General features: G+C 41.2%; 14 non-coding genes across 14 annotated transcripts; 4 read left to right on the top strand and 10 right to left on the bottom strand.

The window, feature by feature from the left end:
• Positions 1 to 441: 441 nt before the first annotated feature.
• TRNAM-CAU (transfer RNA methionine (anticodon CAU)) lies at positions 442 to 514 on the bottom strand. The gene has a single exon. It is a non-coding gene; the product is annotated as a tRNA-Met (tRNA).
• A 2,729-nt stretch (positions 515 to 3,243) lies between these two features.
• Positions 3,244 to 3,316, bottom strand: TRNAM-CAU (transfer RNA methionine (anticodon CAU)). Its single transcript has one exon. It is a non-coding gene; the product is annotated as a tRNA-Met (tRNA).
• Positions 3,317 to 4,001: 685 nt separating this feature from the next.
• Positions 4,002 to 4,074, bottom strand: TRNAM-CAU (transfer RNA methionine (anticodon CAU)). Its single transcript has one exon. It is a non-coding gene; the product is annotated as a tRNA-Met (tRNA).
• A 2,395-nt stretch (positions 4,075 to 6,469) lies between these two features.
• Positions 6,470 to 6,542, bottom strand: TRNAM-CAU (transfer RNA methionine (anticodon CAU)). Its single transcript has one exon. It is a non-coding gene; the product is annotated as a tRNA-Met (tRNA).
• Positions 6,543 to 6,656: 114 nt separating this feature from the next.
• Positions 6,657 to 6,728, top strand: TRNAE-UUC (transfer RNA glutamic acid (anticodon UUC)). Its single transcript has one exon. It is a non-coding gene; the product is annotated as a tRNA-Glu (tRNA).
• A 921-nt stretch (positions 6,729 to 7,649) lies between these two features.
• TRNAM-CAU (transfer RNA methionine (anticodon CAU)) lies at positions 7,650 to 7,722 on the bottom strand. The gene has a single exon. It is a non-coding gene; the product is annotated as a tRNA-Met (tRNA).
• A 1,116-nt stretch (positions 7,723 to 8,838) lies between these two features.
• TRNAM-CAU (transfer RNA methionine (anticodon CAU)) lies at positions 8,839 to 8,911 on the bottom strand. The gene has a single exon. It is a non-coding gene; the product is annotated as a tRNA-Met (tRNA).
• A 1,107-nt stretch (positions 8,912 to 10,018) lies between these two features.
• Positions 10,019 to 10,091, bottom strand: TRNAM-CAU (transfer RNA methionine (anticodon CAU)). The gene has a single exon. It is a non-coding gene; the product is annotated as a tRNA-Met (tRNA).
• A 114-nt stretch (positions 10,092 to 10,205) lies between these two features.
• Positions 10,206 to 10,277, top strand: TRNAE-UUC (transfer RNA glutamic acid (anticodon UUC)). Its single transcript has one exon. It is a non-coding gene; the product is annotated as a tRNA-Glu (tRNA).
• A 1,517-nt stretch (positions 10,278 to 11,794) lies between these two features.
• TRNAM-CAU (transfer RNA methionine (anticodon CAU)) lies at positions 11,795 to 11,867 on the bottom strand. The gene has a single exon. It is a non-coding gene; the product is annotated as a tRNA-Met (tRNA).
• A 114-nt stretch (positions 11,868 to 11,981) lies between these two features.
• Positions 11,982 to 12,053, top strand: TRNAE-UUC (transfer RNA glutamic acid (anticodon UUC)). Its single transcript has one exon. It is a non-coding gene; the product is annotated as a tRNA-Glu (tRNA).
• Positions 12,054 to 13,272: 1,219 nt separating this feature from the next.
• On the bottom strand, positions 13,273 to 13,345 carry TRNAM-CAU (transfer RNA methionine (anticodon CAU)). The gene has a single exon. It is a non-coding gene; the product is annotated as a tRNA-Met (tRNA).
• Positions 13,346 to 13,459: 114 nt separating this feature from the next.
• Positions 13,460 to 13,531, top strand: TRNAE-UUC (transfer RNA glutamic acid (anticodon UUC)). The gene has a single exon. It is a non-coding gene; the product is annotated as a tRNA-Glu (tRNA).
• An 840-nt stretch (positions 13,532 to 14,371) lies between these two features.
• TRNAM-CAU (transfer RNA methionine (anticodon CAU)) lies at positions 14,372 to 14,444 on the bottom strand. Its single transcript has one exon. It is a non-coding gene; the product is annotated as a tRNA-Met (tRNA).
• Positions 14,445 to 15,000: the final 556 nt, after the last annotated feature.

The raw sequence follows: 15,000 nt of genomic DNA, 5'->3' as shown, positions 1-15,000 counted from the left end.
GGAGTTGTACTTTGTGGATGGAAAAAGAAAATCATTACCCCACAGCTTTAAGCCATTCATTTGGTCCACTTGCCTTCTAAGCTAAACTCATGACCATCTCTTAAGGAATTCAGCAAAACCTCATGGCTAAAGACAAGAAAATTGCCCAGTTGTGTCTCTCATGGCTAAAGACAAGAAGTCAACCAAACCTCATGGCAAAAGATGGAAAAATTGCCCGATGTGGGAATCAAACTCACAGTTTTCAGATTATTAAATTTATAGGCCGACCAGATCACTGCAGAGTTAAGCAGCTGGAGTTGGAGTTGTTCTTTGTGGATGAAAAAAGAAAATCATTACCCCACAGCTTTAAGCCATTCATTTGGTCCACTTGCCTTCTAAGCTAAACTCATGCCCATCTCTTAAGGAAATCAACAAAACCTCATGGCTAAAGCCAAGAAAAATTGCCCCGTGTGAGGATTGAACTCACGACCTTCAGATTATGAGACTGACGCGCTCCCTACTGCGCTAACGAGGCAAGTGGCATGGTGGTATGATGGTATGATTCAGTGCCAAGCTGATAATTCAAAAGAATACAAATTTTAGATCACTTTTTTACTTTTTTTTTCCTCAAACAAAAAAACAGTGGCAGAAGTAGGTCCCATATGGTCTAGCGGTTAGGATTCCTCGTTTTCACCCAGGCGGCCATGGTTCGACTCCCGGTATCGGAATGTGTTTTTTTTATAAACTTGCAGGCAAGTTCAAAGGAGGGTGAGGTCATTGGAAAGTGAAGCAGATGGAGTTGTAGTTGGTCTTTGTGGGTGAAAAGAAAGAAATCGGAACACATCTGTTGTTAGCCATTTATTATATCCATTTTCTCAAGATCCCACTTGGCTTCAAAGCTAAACTCATCCCCATCTCCACTTTCTAACTCTATGATGCTAAGGAAGTCAACCAAACCTCATGGCAAAAGATGGAAAAATTGCCTGGTGTGAGGATTAAACTCACAGTTTTCAGATTATTAAATTCATAGGCCGACCAGATCACTGCAGAGTTAAGCAGCTGGAGTTGGAGTTGTACTTTGTGGATGGAAAAAGAAAATCATTACCCCACAGCTTTAAGCCATTCATTTGGTCCACTTGCCTTCTAAGCTAAACTCATGCCCATCTCTTAAGGAATTCAGCAAAACCTCATGGCTAAAGACAAGAAAATTGCCCAGTTGTGTCTCTCATGGCTAAAGACAAGAAGTCAACCAAACCTCATGGCAAAAGAGGGAAAAATTACCTTCTAAGCTAAACTCATGCCCATCTCTTAACGAAATCAACAAAACCTCATGGCTAAAGACCAGAAAATTGCCCAGTTTTGTCTCTCATGGCTAAAGACAAGAAGTTAACCAAACCTCATGGCAAAAGATGGAAAAATTGCCCAAAGTGAGGATCAAACTCACAGTTTTCAGATTATTAAATTCATAGGCCGACCAGATCACTGCAGAGTTAAGCAGCTGGAGTTGGAGTTGTTCTTTGTGGATGAAAAAAGAAAATCATTACCCCACAGCTTTAAGCCATTCATTTGGTCCACTTGCCTTCTAAGCTAAACTCATGCCCATCTCTTAAGGAAATCAACAAAACCTCATGGCTAAAGCCAAGAAAAATTGCCCCGTGGAAATTAACCAAACCTCATGGCAAAAGATGGAAAAATTGCCCAAAGTGAGGATCAAACTCACAGTTTTCAGATTATTAAATTCATAGGCCGACCAGATCACTGCAGAGTTAAGCAGCTGGAGTTGGAGTTGTTCTTTGTGGATGAAAAAAGAAAATCATTACCCCACAGCTTTAACCCCTTAAGGACGCAGGACATAAATGTACGTCCTGGTGAGGTGGTACTTAACGCACCAGGACGTACATTTACGTCCTAAGCATAACCGCGGGCATCGGAGCGATGCCCGTGTCATGCGCGGCTGATCCCGGCTGCTAATCGCAGCCAGGGACCCGCCGGCAATGGCCGACGCCCGCGATCTCGCGGGCGTCCGCCATTAACCCCTCAGGTGCCGGGATCAATACAGATCCCGGCATCTGCGGGAGTTCGCGATTAAAATGAACGATCGGATCGCCCGCAGCGCTGCTGCGGGGATCCGATCATTCATAACGCCGCACGGAGGTCCCCTCACCTTCCTCCGTGCGGCTCCCGGCGTCTCCTGCTCTGGTCTGTGATCGAGCAGACCAGAGCAGGAGATGACCGATAATACTGATCTGTTCTATGTCCTATACATAGAACAGATCAGTATTAGCAATCATGGTATTGCTATGAATAGTCCCCTATGGGGACTATTCAAGTGTAAAAAAAAATGTAAAAAAATGTAAAAGTAAAAGTAAAAAAAAAGTGAAAAATCCCCTCCCCCAATGAAAAAGTAAAACGTCCGTTTTTTCCTATTTTACCCCCAAAAAGCGTAAAAAACATTTTTTATAGACATATTTGGTATCGCCGCGTGCGTAAATGTCCGAACTATTAAAATAAAATGTTAATGATCCCGTACGGTGAACGGCGTGAACGAAAAAAATTTTAAAAAGTCCAAAATTCCTACTTTTTTAATACATTTTATTAAAAAAAAAATTATAAAAAATGTATTAAAAGTTTTTTATATACAAATGTGGTATCAAAAAAAAGTACAGATCATGGCGCATAAAATGAGCCCCCATACCGCCGCTTATACGGAAAAATAAAAAAGTTATAGGTCATCAAAATAAAGGGATTATAAACGTACTAATTTGGTTAAAAAGTTTGTGATTTTTTTTAAGCGCAACAATAATATAAAAGTATATAATAATGGGTATCATTTTAATCGTATTGACCCTCAGAATAAAGAACACATGTCATTTTTACCAGAAATTGTACGGCGTGAAAACAAAACCTTCCAAAATTAGCAAAATTGCGTTTTTCGTTTTAATTTCCCCACAAAAATAGTGTTTTTTGGTTGCGCCATACATTTTATGATATAATGAGTGATGTCATTACAAAGGACAACTGGTCACGCAAAAAATAAGCCCTCATACTAGTCTGTGGATGAAAATATAAAAGAGTTATGATTTTTAGAAGGCGAGGAGGAAAAAATGAAAACGTAAAAATTAAATTGTCTGAGTCCTTAAGGCCAAAATGGGCTGAGTCCTTAAGGGGTTAAGCCATTCATTTGGTCCACTTGCCTTCTAAGCTAAACTCATGCCCATCTCTTAAGGAAATCAACAAAACCTCATGGCTAAAGCCAAGAAAAATTGCCCCGTGTGAGGATTGAACTCACGACCTTCAGATTATGAGACTGACGCGCTACCTACTGCGCTAACGAGGCAAGTGGCATGGTGGTATGATCCAGTGCCAAGCGGATAATTCAAAAGAATACAAATTTTAGATCACTTTTTTACTTTTTTTTTTCCTCAAACAAAAAAACAGTGGCAGAAGTAGGTCCCATATGGTCTAGCGGTTAGGATTCGTGGTTTTCACCCAGGCGGCCCGGGTTCGACTCCCGGTATCGGAATGTGTTTTTTTTTATAAACTTGCAGAAAAGTTCAAAGGAGGGTGAGGTCATTGGAAAGTGAAGCGGATGGAGTTGTAGTTGGTCTTTGTGGGTGAAAAGAAAGAAATCGGAACACATCTGTTGTTAGCCATTTATTATATCCATTTTCTCAAGATCCCACTTGGCTTCAAAGCTAAACTCATCCCCATCTCCACTTTCTAACTCTATGATGCTAAGGAAGTCAACCAGACAAGAAGTCAACCAAACCTCATGGCAAAAGATGGAAAAATTGCCCGGTGTGGGAATCAAACTCACAGTTTTCAGATTATTAAATTCATAGGCCAACCAGATCACTGCAGAGTTAAGCAGCTGGAGCTGGAGTTGTTCTTTGTGGATGAAAAAAGAAAATCCTTACCCCACAGCTTTAAGCCATTCATTTGGTCCGCTTGCCTTCTAAGCTAAACTCATGCCCATCTCTTAAGGAAATCAACAAAACCTCATGGCTAAAGCCAAGAAAAATTGCCCCGTGTGAGGATTGAACTCACGGCCTTCAGATTATGAGACTGCCGCGCTACCTACTGCGCTAACGAGGCAAGTGGCATGGTGGTATGATCCAGTGCCAAGTGGATAATTCAAAAGAATACAAATTTTAGATCACTTTTTTACTTTTTTTTTTCCTCAAACAAAAAAACAGTGGCAGAAGTAGGTCCCATATGGTCTAGCGGTTAGGATTCCTGGTTTTCTCCCAGGCGGCCCGGGTTCGACTCCCGGTATCGGAATGTGTTTTTTTTATAAACTTGCAGGCAAGTTCAAAGGAGGGTGAGGTCATTGGAAAGTGAAGCGGATGGAGTTGTAGTTGGTCTTTGTGGGTGAAAAGAAAGAAATCGTAACACATCTGTTGTTAGCCATTTATTATATCCATTTTCTCAAGATCCCACTTGGCTTCAAAGCTAAACTCATCCCCATCTCCACTTTCTAACTCTATGATGCTAAGGAAGTCAACCAAACCTCATGGCAAAAGATGGAAAAATTGCCTGGTGTGAGGATTAAACTCACAGTTTTCAGATTATTAAATTTATAGGCCGACCAGATCACTGCAGAGTTAAGCAGCTGGAGTTGGAGTTGTACTTTGTGGATGGAAAAAGAAAATCATTACCCCACAGCTTTAAGCCATTAATTTGGTCCACTTGCCTTCTAAGCTAAACTCATGCCCATCTCTTAAGGAATTCAGCAAAACCTCATGGCTAAAGACAAGAAAATTGCCCAGTTGTGTCTCTCATGGCTAAAGACAAGAAGTCAACCAAACCTCATGGCAAAAGATGGAAAAATTACCTTCTAAGCTAAACTCATGCCCATCTCTTAAGGAAATCAACAAAACCTCATGGCTAAAGACAAGAAAATTGCCCAGTTTTGTCTCTCATGGCTAAAGACAAGAAGTCAACCAAACCTCATGGCAAAAGATGGAAAAATTGCCCGGTGTGGGAATCAAACTCACAGTTTTCAGATTATTAAATTCATAGGCCGACCAGATCACTGCAGAGTTAAGCAGCTGGAGTTGGAGTTGTTCTTTGTGGATGAAAAAAGAAAATCATTACCCCACAGCTTTAACCCCTTAAGGACCGGAGGTTTTTCCGTTTTTGCATTTTCGTTTTTTGCTCCTTGCCTTTAAAAAATCATAACTCTTTCAAATTTACACCTAAAAATCCATATGATGGCTTATTTTTTGCGCCACCAATTCTACTTTGTAATGACGTCAGTCATTTTGCCCAAAAATCTATGGTGAAGCGGGAAAAAAAATCATTGTGCGACAAAATTGAAAAAAAAAACGCTGTTTTGTAACTTTTGGGGGCTTCCGTTTCTACGTAGTACATTTTTCGGTAAAAATGACACCTGATATGTATTCTGTAGGTCCATACGATTAAAATGATACCCTACTTATATAGGTTTGATTTTGTCGTACTTCTGGAAAAAATCATAACTACATGCAGGAAAATTAATACGTTTAAAATTGTCATCTTCTGACCCCTATAACTTTTTTATTTTTCCGTGTATGGGGCGGTATGAGGGCTCATTTTTTGCGCCGTGATCTGAAGTTTTTAACGGTACCATTTTTGCATTGATAGGACTTATTGATCACTTTTTATTCATTTTTAAATGATATAAAAAGTGACCAAAAATGCACTATTTTGGACTTTGGAATTTTTTTGCGCGCACGCCATTGACCGAGCGGTTTAATTAATGATATATTTTTATAATTCGGACATTTCCGCACGCGGTGATACCACATATGTTTATTTTTATTTTTATTTACACTGTGTTTTTTTTTTTATTGGAAAAGGGGGGTGATTCAAACTTTTAATAGGGGAGGAGTTAAATGATCTTTATTCACTTTTTTTTTGCACTTTTTTTTTGCAGTGTTATAGCTCCCATAGGGACCTATAACACCGCACACACTGATCTTCTATGTTGATCACTGGTTTCTCATAAGAAACCAGTGATCAACGATTCTGCCGGATGACTGCTCATGCCTGGATCTCAGGCACTGAGCAGTCATTCGACGATCGGACAGCGAGGAGGCAGGTAGGGGCCCTCCCGCTGTCCTGTCAGCTGTTCGGGATGCCGCGATTTCACCGCGGCTATCCCGAACAGCCCACTGAGCTAGCCGGGATGCTTTCGGTTTCACTTTAGACGCGGCGTTCAACTTTGAACGCCGCGTCTAAAGGGTTAATAGCGCGCGGCACAGCGATCAATGCCGCGCGCTATTAGCCACGGGTCCCGGCCGTTGTTAGAGGCCGGGCCCGACCCGCTATGACGCGGGGCCACGCCGTGGCCCCGCGTTATAGATCGGGAGTGGACACATGACGTTCCAGTACGTCATGTGTCCTTAAGGGGTTAAGCCATTCATTTGGTCCACTTGCCTTCTAAGCTAAACTCATGCCCATCTCTTAAGGAAATCAACAAAACCCCATGGCTAAAGCCAAGAAAAATTGCCCCGTGTGAGGATCGAACTCACGACCTTCAGATTATGAGACTGATGCGCTACCTACTGCGCTAACGAGGCAAATGGCATGGTGGTGTGATCCAGTGCCAAGCGGATAATTCAAAAGAATACAAATTTTAGATCACTTTTTTACTTTTTTTTTTCCTCATACAAAAAAACTGAGGCAGAAGCAGGTCCCATATGGTCTAGCGGTTAGGATTCCTGGTTTTCACCCAGGCGGCCCGGGTTCGACTCCCGGTATGGGAATGTGTTTTTTTTATAAACTTGCAGGCAAGTTCAAAGGAGGGTGAGGTCATTTGAAAGTGAAGCGGACGGGGTTCTAGTTGGTCTTTGTGGGTGAAAAGAAAGAAATCAGAACACATCTGTTGTTAGCCATTTATTATATCCATTTTCTCAAGATCCCACTTGGCTTCAAAGCTAAACTCATCCCCATCTCCACTTTCTAACTCTATGATGCTAAGGAAGTCAACCAAACCTCATGGCAAAAGATGGAAAAATTGCCTGGTGTGAGGATTAAACTCACAGTTTTCAGATTATTAAATTCATAGGCCGGCCAGATCACTGCAGAGTTAAGCAGCTGGAGTTGGAGTTGTACTTTGTGGATGGAAAAAGAAAATCATTACCCCACAGCTTTAAGCCATTCATTTGGTCCACTTGCCTTCTAAGCTAAACTCATGCCCATCTCTTAAGGAATTCAGCAAAACCTCATGGCTAAAGACAAGAAAATTGCCCAGTTTTGTCTCTCATGGCTAAAGACAAGAAGTCAACCAAACCTCATGGCAAAAGATGGAAAAATTACCTTCTAAGCTAAACTCATGCCCATCTCTTAAGGAAATCAACAAAACCTCATGACTAAAGACAAGAAAATTGCCCAGTTTTGTCTCTCATGGCTAAAGACAAGAAGTCAACCAAACCTCATGGCAAAAGATGGAAAAATTGCCCGATGTGGGAATCAAACTCACAGTTTTCAGATTATTAAATTTATAGGCCGATCAGATCACTGCAGAGTTAAGCAGCTGGAGTTGGAGTTGTTCTTTGTGGATGAAAAAAGAAAATCATTACCCCACAGCTTTAAGCCATTCATTTGGTCCACTTGCCTTCTAAGCTAAACTCATGCCCATCTCTTAAGGAAATCAACAAAACCTCATGGCTAAAGCCAAGAAAAATTGCCCCGTGTGAGGATTGAACTCACGACCTTCAGATTATGAGACTGACGCGCTACCTACTGCACTAACGAGGCAAGTGGCATGGTGGTATGATGGTATGATTCAGTGCCAAGCTGATAATTCAAAAGAATACAAATTTTAGATCACTTTTTTACTTTTTTTTTTCCCTCAAACAAAAAAACAGTGGCAGAAGTAGGTCCCATATGGTCTAGCGGTTAGGATTCCTGGTTTTCACCCAGGCGGCCATGGTTCGACTCCCGGTATCGGAATGTGTTTTTTTTATAAACTTGCAGGCAAGTTCAAAGGAGGGTGAGGTCATTGGAAAGTGAAGCGGATGGAGTTGTAGTTGGTCTTTGTGGGTGAAAAGAAAGAAATCGGAACACATCTGTTGTTAGCCATTTATTATATCCATTTTCTCAAGATCCCACTTGGCTTCAAAGCTAAACTCATCCCCATCTCCACTTTCTAACTCTATGATGCTAAGGAAGTCAACCAAACCTCATGGCAAAAGATGGAAAAATTGCCTGGTGTGAGGATTAAACTCACAGTTTTCAGATTATTAAATTCATAGGCCGACCAGATCACTGCAGAGTTAAGCAGCTGGAGTTGGAGTTGTACTTTGTGGATGGAAAAAGAAAATCATTACCCCACAGCTTTAAGCCATTCATTTGGTCCACTTGCCTTCTAAGCTAAACTCATGCCCATCTCTTAAGGAATTCAGCAAAACCTCATGGCTAAAGACAAGAAAATTGCCCAGTTGTGTCTCTCATGGCTAAAGACAAGAAGTCAACCAAACCTCATGGCAAAAGAGGGAAAAATTACCTTCTAAGCTAAACTCATGCCCATCTCTTAAGGAAATCAACAAAACCTCATGGCTAAATACCAGAAAATTGCCCAGTTTTGTCTCTCATGGCTAAAGACAAGAAGTTAACCAAACCTCATGGCAAAAGATGGAAAAATTGCCCAAAGTGAGGATCAAACTCACAGTTTTCAGATTATTAAATTCATAGGCCGACCAGATCACTGCAGAGTTAAGCAGCTGGAGTTGGAGTTGTTCTTTGTGGATGAAAAAAGAAAATCATTACCCCACAGCTTTAAGCCATTCATTTGGTCCACTTGCCTTCTAAGCTAAACTCATGCCCATCTCTTAAGGAAATCAACAAAACCTCATGGCTAAAGCCAAGAAAAATTGCCTCGTGTGAGGATTGAACTCACGACCTTCAGATTATGAGACTGACGCGCTACCTACTGCGCTAACGAGGCAAGTGGCATGGTGGTATGATCCAGTGCCAAGCGGATAATTCAAAAGAATACAAATTTTAGATCACTTTTTGACTTTTTTTTTTCCTCAAACAAAAAAATAGTGGCAGAAGTAGGTCCCATATGGTCTAGCGGTTAGGATTCCTGGTTTTCACCCAGGCGGCCATGGTTCGACTCCCGGTATCGGAATGTGTTTTTTTTATAAACTTGCAGGCAAGTTCAAAGGAGGGTGAGGTCATTGGAAAGTGAAGCGGATGGAGTTGTAGTTGGTCTTTGTGGGTGAAAAGAAAGAAATCGGAACACATCTGTTGTTAGCCATTTATTATATCCATTTTCTCAAGATCCCACTTGGCTTCAAAGCTAAACTCATCCCCATCTCCACTTTCTAACTCTATGATGCTAAGGAAGTCAACCAAACCTCATGGCAAAAGATGGAAAAATTGCCTGGTGTGAGGATTAAACTCACAGTTTTCAGATTATTAAATTCATAGGCCGACCAGATCACTGCAGAGTTAAGCAGCTGGAGTTGGAGTTGTACTTTGTGGATGGAAAAAGAAAATCATTACCCCACAGCTTTAAGCCATTCATTTGGTCCACTTGCCTTCTAAGCTAAACTCATGCCCATCTCTTAAGGAATTCAGCAAAACCTCATGGCTAAAGACAAGAAAATTGCCCAGTTGTGTCTCTCATGGCTAAAGACAAGAAGTCAACCAAACCTCATGGCAAAAGAGGGAAAAATTACCTTCTAAGCTAAACTCATGCCCATCTCTTAAGGAAATCAACAAAACCTCATGGCTAAAGACCAGAAAATTGCCCAGTTTTGTCTCTCATGGCTAAAGACAAGAAGTTAACCAAACCTCATGGCAAAAGATGGAAAAATTGCCCAAAGTGAGGATCAAACTCATAGTTTTCAGATTATTAAATTCATAGGCCGACCAGATCACTGCAGAGTTAAGCAGCTGGAGTTGGAGTTGTTCTTTGTGGATGAAAAAAGAAAATCATTACCCCACAGCTTTAAGCCATTCATTTGGTCCACTTGCCTTCTAAGCTAAACTCATGCCCATCTCTTAAGGAAATCAACAAAACCTCATGGCTAAAGCCAAGAAAAATTGCCCCGTGTGAGGATTGAACTCACGACCTTCAGATTATGAGACTGACGCGCTACCTACTGCGCTAACGAGGCAAGTGGCATGGTGGTATGATCCAGTGCCAAGCGGATAATTCAAAAGAATACAAATTTTAGATCACTTTTTTACTTTTTTTTTTCCTCAAACAAAAAAACAGTGGTAGAAGCAGGTCCCATATGGTCTAGCGGTTAGGATTCCTGGTTTTCACCCAGGCGGCCCGGGTTCGACTCCCGGTATGGGAATGTGTATTTTTTATAAACTTGCAGGCAAGTTCAAAGGAGGGTGAGGTCATTTGAAAGTGAAGCGGACGGAGTTCTAGTTGGTCTTTGTGGGTGAAAAGAAAGAAATCGGAACACATCTGTTGTTAGCCATTTATTATATCCATTTTCTCAAGATCCCACTTGGCTTCAAAGCTAAACTCATCCCCATCTCCACTTTCTAACTCTATGATGCTAAGGAAGTCAACCAAACCTCATGGCAAAAGATGGAAAAATTGCCTGGTGTGAGGATTAAACTCACAGTTTTCAGATTATTAAATTCATAGGCCGACCAGATCACTGCAGAGTTAAGCAGCTGGAGTTGGAGTTGTACTTTGTGGATGGAAAAAGAAAATCATTACCCCACAGCTTTAAGCCATTCATTTGGTCCACTTGCCTTCTAAGCTAAACTCATGCCCATCTCTTAAGGAATTCAGCAAAACCTCGTGGCTAAAGACAAGAAAATTGCCCAGTTTTGTCTCTCATGGCTAAAGACAAGAAGTCAACCAAACCTCATGGCAAAAGATGGAAAAATTACCTTCTAAGCTAAACTCATGCCCATCTCTTAAGGAAATCAACAAAACCTCATGGCTAAAGACAAGAAAATTGCCCAGTTTTGTCTCTCATGGCTAAAGACAAGAAGTCAACCAAACCTCATGGCAAAAGATGGAAAAATTGCCCGGTGTGAGAATCAAACTCACAGTTTTCAGATTATTAAATTCATAGGCCGACCAGATCACTGCAGAGTTAAGCAGCTGGAGTTGGAGTTGTTCTTTGTGGATGAAAAAAGAAAATCCTTACCCCACAGCTTTAAGCCATTCATTTGGTCCACTTGCCTTCTAAGCTAAACTCATGCCCATCTCTTAAGGAATTCAGCAAAACCTCATGGCTAAAGACAAGAAAATTGCCCAGTTGTGTCTCTCATGGCTAAAGACAAGAAGTCAACCAAACCTCATGGCAAAAGATGGAAAAATTGCCCAAAGTGAGGATCAAACTCACAGTTTTCAGATTATTAAATTCATAGGCCGACCAGATCACTGCAGAGTTAAGCAGCTGGAGTTGGAGTTGTTCTTTGTGGATGAAAAAAGAAAATCCTTACCCCACAGCTTTAAGCCATTCATTTGGTCCACTTGCCTTCTAAGCTAAACTCATGCCCATCTCTTAAGGAATTCAGCAAAACCTCATGGCTAAATACCAGAAAATTGCCCAGTTTTGTCTCTCATGGCTAAAGACAAGAAGTTAACCAAACCTCATGGCAAAAGATGGAAAAATTGCCCAAAGTGAGGATCAAACTCATAGTTTTCAGATTATTAAATTCATAGGCCGACCAGATCACTGCAGAGTTAAGCAGCTGGAGTTGGAGTTGCTCTTTGTGGATGAAAAAAGAAAATCATTACCCCACAGCTTTAAGCCATTCATTTGGTCCACTTGCCTTCTAAGCTAAACTCATGCCCATCTCTTAAGGAAATCAACAAAACCTCATGGCTAAAGCCAAGAAAAATTGCCCCGTGTGAGGATTGAACTCACGACCTTCAGATTATGAGACTGACGCGCTACCTACTGCGCTAACGAGGCAAGTGGCATGGTGGTATGATCCAGTGCCAAGCGGATAATTCAAAAGAATACAAATTTTAGATCACTTTTTTACTTTTTTTTTTCCTCAAACAAAAAAACAGTGGTAGAAGCAGGTCCCATATGGTCTAGCGGTTAGGATTCCTGGTTTTCACCCAGGCGGCCCGGGTTCGACTCCCGGTATGGGAATGTGTATTTTTTATAAACTTGCAGGCAAGTTCAAAGGAGGGTGAGGTCATTTGAAAGTGAAGCGGACGGAGTTCTAGTTGGTCTTTGTGGGTGAAAAGAAAGAAATCGGAACACATCTGTTGTTAGCCATTTATTATATCCATTTTCTCAAGATCCCACTTGGCTTCAAAGCTAAACTCATCCCCATCTCCACTTTCTAACTCTATGATGCTAAGGAAGTCAACCAAACCTCATGGCAAAAGATGGAAAAATTGCCTGGTGTGAGGATTAAACTCACAGTTTTCAGATTATTAAATTCATAGGCCGACCAGATCACTGCAGAGTTAAGCAGCTGGAGTTGGAGTTGTACTTTCTGGATGGAAAAAGAAAATCATTACCCCACAGCTTTAAGCCATTCATTTGGTCCACTTGCCTTCTAAGCTAAACTCATGCCCATCTCTTAAGGAATTCAGCAAAACCTCATGGCTAAAGACAAGAAAATTGCCCAGTTTTGTCTCTCATGGCTAAAGACAAGAAGTCAACCAAACCTCATGGCAAAAGATGGAAAAATTACCTTCTAAGCTAAACTCATGCCCATCTCTTAAGGAAATCAACAAAACCTCATGGCTAAAGACAAGAAAATTGCCCAGTTTTGTCTCTCATGGCTAAAGACAAGAAGTCAACCAAACCTCATGGCAAAAGATGGAAAAATTGCCCGGTGTGAGAATCAAACTCACAGTTTTCAGATTATTAAATTCATAGGCCGACCAGATCACTGCAGAGTTAAGCAGCTGGAGTTGGAGTTGTTCTTTGTGGATGAAAAAAGAAAATCCTTACCCCACAGCTTTAAGCCATTCATTTGGTCCACTTGCCTTCTAAGCTAAACTCATGCCCATCTCTTAAGGAATTCAGCAAAACCTCATGGCTAAAGACAAGAAAATTGCCCAGTTGTGTCTCTCATGGCTAAAGACAAGAAGTCAACCAAACCTCATGGCAAAAGATGGAAAAATTGCCCAAAGTGAGGATCAAACTCACAGTTTTCAGATTATTAAATTCATAGGCCGACCAGATCACTGCAGAGTTAAGCAGCTGGAGTTGGAGTTGTTCTTTGTGGATGAAAAAAGAAAATCCTTACCCCACAGCTTTAAGCCATTCATTTGGTCCACTTGCCTTCTAAGCTAAACTCATGCCCATCTCTTAAGTAAATCAACAAAACCTCATGGCTAAAGCCAAGAAAAATTGCCCCCTGTGAGGATCGAACTCACGACCTTCAGATTATGAGACTGACGCGCTACCTACTGCGCTAACGAGGCAAGTGGCATGGTGGTGTGATCCAGTGCCAAGTGGATAATTCAAAAGAATACAAATTTTAGATCACTTTTTTACTTTTTTTTTTCCTCATACAAAAAAACCGGGGCAGAAGCAGGTCCCATATGGTCTAGCGGTTAGGATTCCTGGTTTTCACCCAGGCGGCCCGGGTTCGACTCCCGGTATGGGAATGTGTTTTTTTTATAAACTTGCAGGCAAGTTCAAAGGAGGGTGAGCCATTTATTATATCCATTTTCTCAAGATCCCACTTGGCTTCAAAGCTAAACTCATCCCCATCTCCACTTTCTAACTCTATGATGCTAAGGAAGTCAACCAAACCTCATGGCAAAAGATGGAAAAATTGCCTGGTGTGAGGATTAAACTCACAGTTTTCAGATTATTAAATTCATAGGCCGACCAGATCACTGCAGAGTTAAGCAGCTGGAGTTGGAGTTGTACTTTCTGGATGGAAAAAGAAAATCATTACCCCACAGCTTTAAGCCATTCATTTGGTCCACTTGCCTTCTAAGCTAAACTCATGCCCATCTCTTAAGGAATTCAGCAAAACCTCATGGCTAAAGACAAGAAAATTGCCCAGTTGTGTCTCTCATGGCTAAAGACAAGAAGTCAACCAAACCTCATGGCAAAAGATGGAAAAATTACCTTCTAAGCTAAACTCATGCCCATCTCTTAAGGAAATCAACAAAACCTCATGGCTAAAGACAAGAAAATTGCCCAGTTTTGTCTCTCATGGCTAAAGACAAGAAGTCAACCAAACCTCATGGCAAAAGATGGAAAAATTGCCCGGTGTGGGAATCAAACTCACAGTTTTCAGATTATTAAATTCATAAGCCGACCAGATCACTGCAGAGTTAAGCAGCTGGAGTTGGAGTTGTTCTTTGTGGATGAAAAAAGAAAATCATTACCCCACAGCTTTAAGCCATTCATTTGGTCCACTTGCCTTCTAAGCTAAACTCATGCCCATCTCTTAAGGAAATCAACAAAACCTCATGGCTAAAGCCAAGAAAAATTGCCCGGTGTGAGGATCGAACTCACGACCTTCAGATTATGAGACTGACGCGCTACCTACTGCGCTAACGAGGCAAGTGGCATGGTGGTATGATCCAGTGCCAAACGGATAATTCAAAAGAATACAAATTTTAGATCACTTTTTTAGCCATTTATTATATCCATTTTCTCAAGATCCCACTTGGCTTCAAAGCTAAACTCATCCCCATCTCCACTTTCTAACTCTATGATGCTAAGGAAGTCAACCAAACCTCATGGCAAAAGATGGAAAAATTGCCTGGTGTGAGGATTAAACTCACAGTTTTCAGATTATTAAATTCATAGGCCGACCAGATCACTGCAGAGTTAAGCAGCTGGAGTTGGAGTTGTACTTTGTGGATGGAAAAAGAAAATCATTACCCCACAGCTTTAAGCCATTCATTTGGTCCACTTGCCTTCTAAGCTAAACTCATGCCCATCTCTTAAGGAATTCAGCAAAACCTCATGGCTAAAGACAAGAAAATTGCCCAGTTGTGTCTCTCATGACTAAAGACAAGAAGTCAACCAAACCTCATGGCAAAAGATGGAAAAATTACCTTCTAAGCTAAACTCATGCCCATCTCTTAAGGAAATCAACAAAACCTCATGGCTA

Source organism: Hyla sarda, chromosome 4 (assembly GCF_029499605.1).
Source record: "Hyla sarda isolate aHylSar1 chromosome 4, aHylSar1.hap1, whole genome shotgun sequence".
In the NCBI taxonomy this organism is placed as follows: domain Eukaryota; kingdom Metazoa; phylum Chordata; class Amphibia; order Anura; family Hylidae; genus Hyla; species Hyla sarda.
Note: the sequence above shows the minus strand (reverse complement) of the source record. Positions and strands in the feature narration are given on the sequence as shown.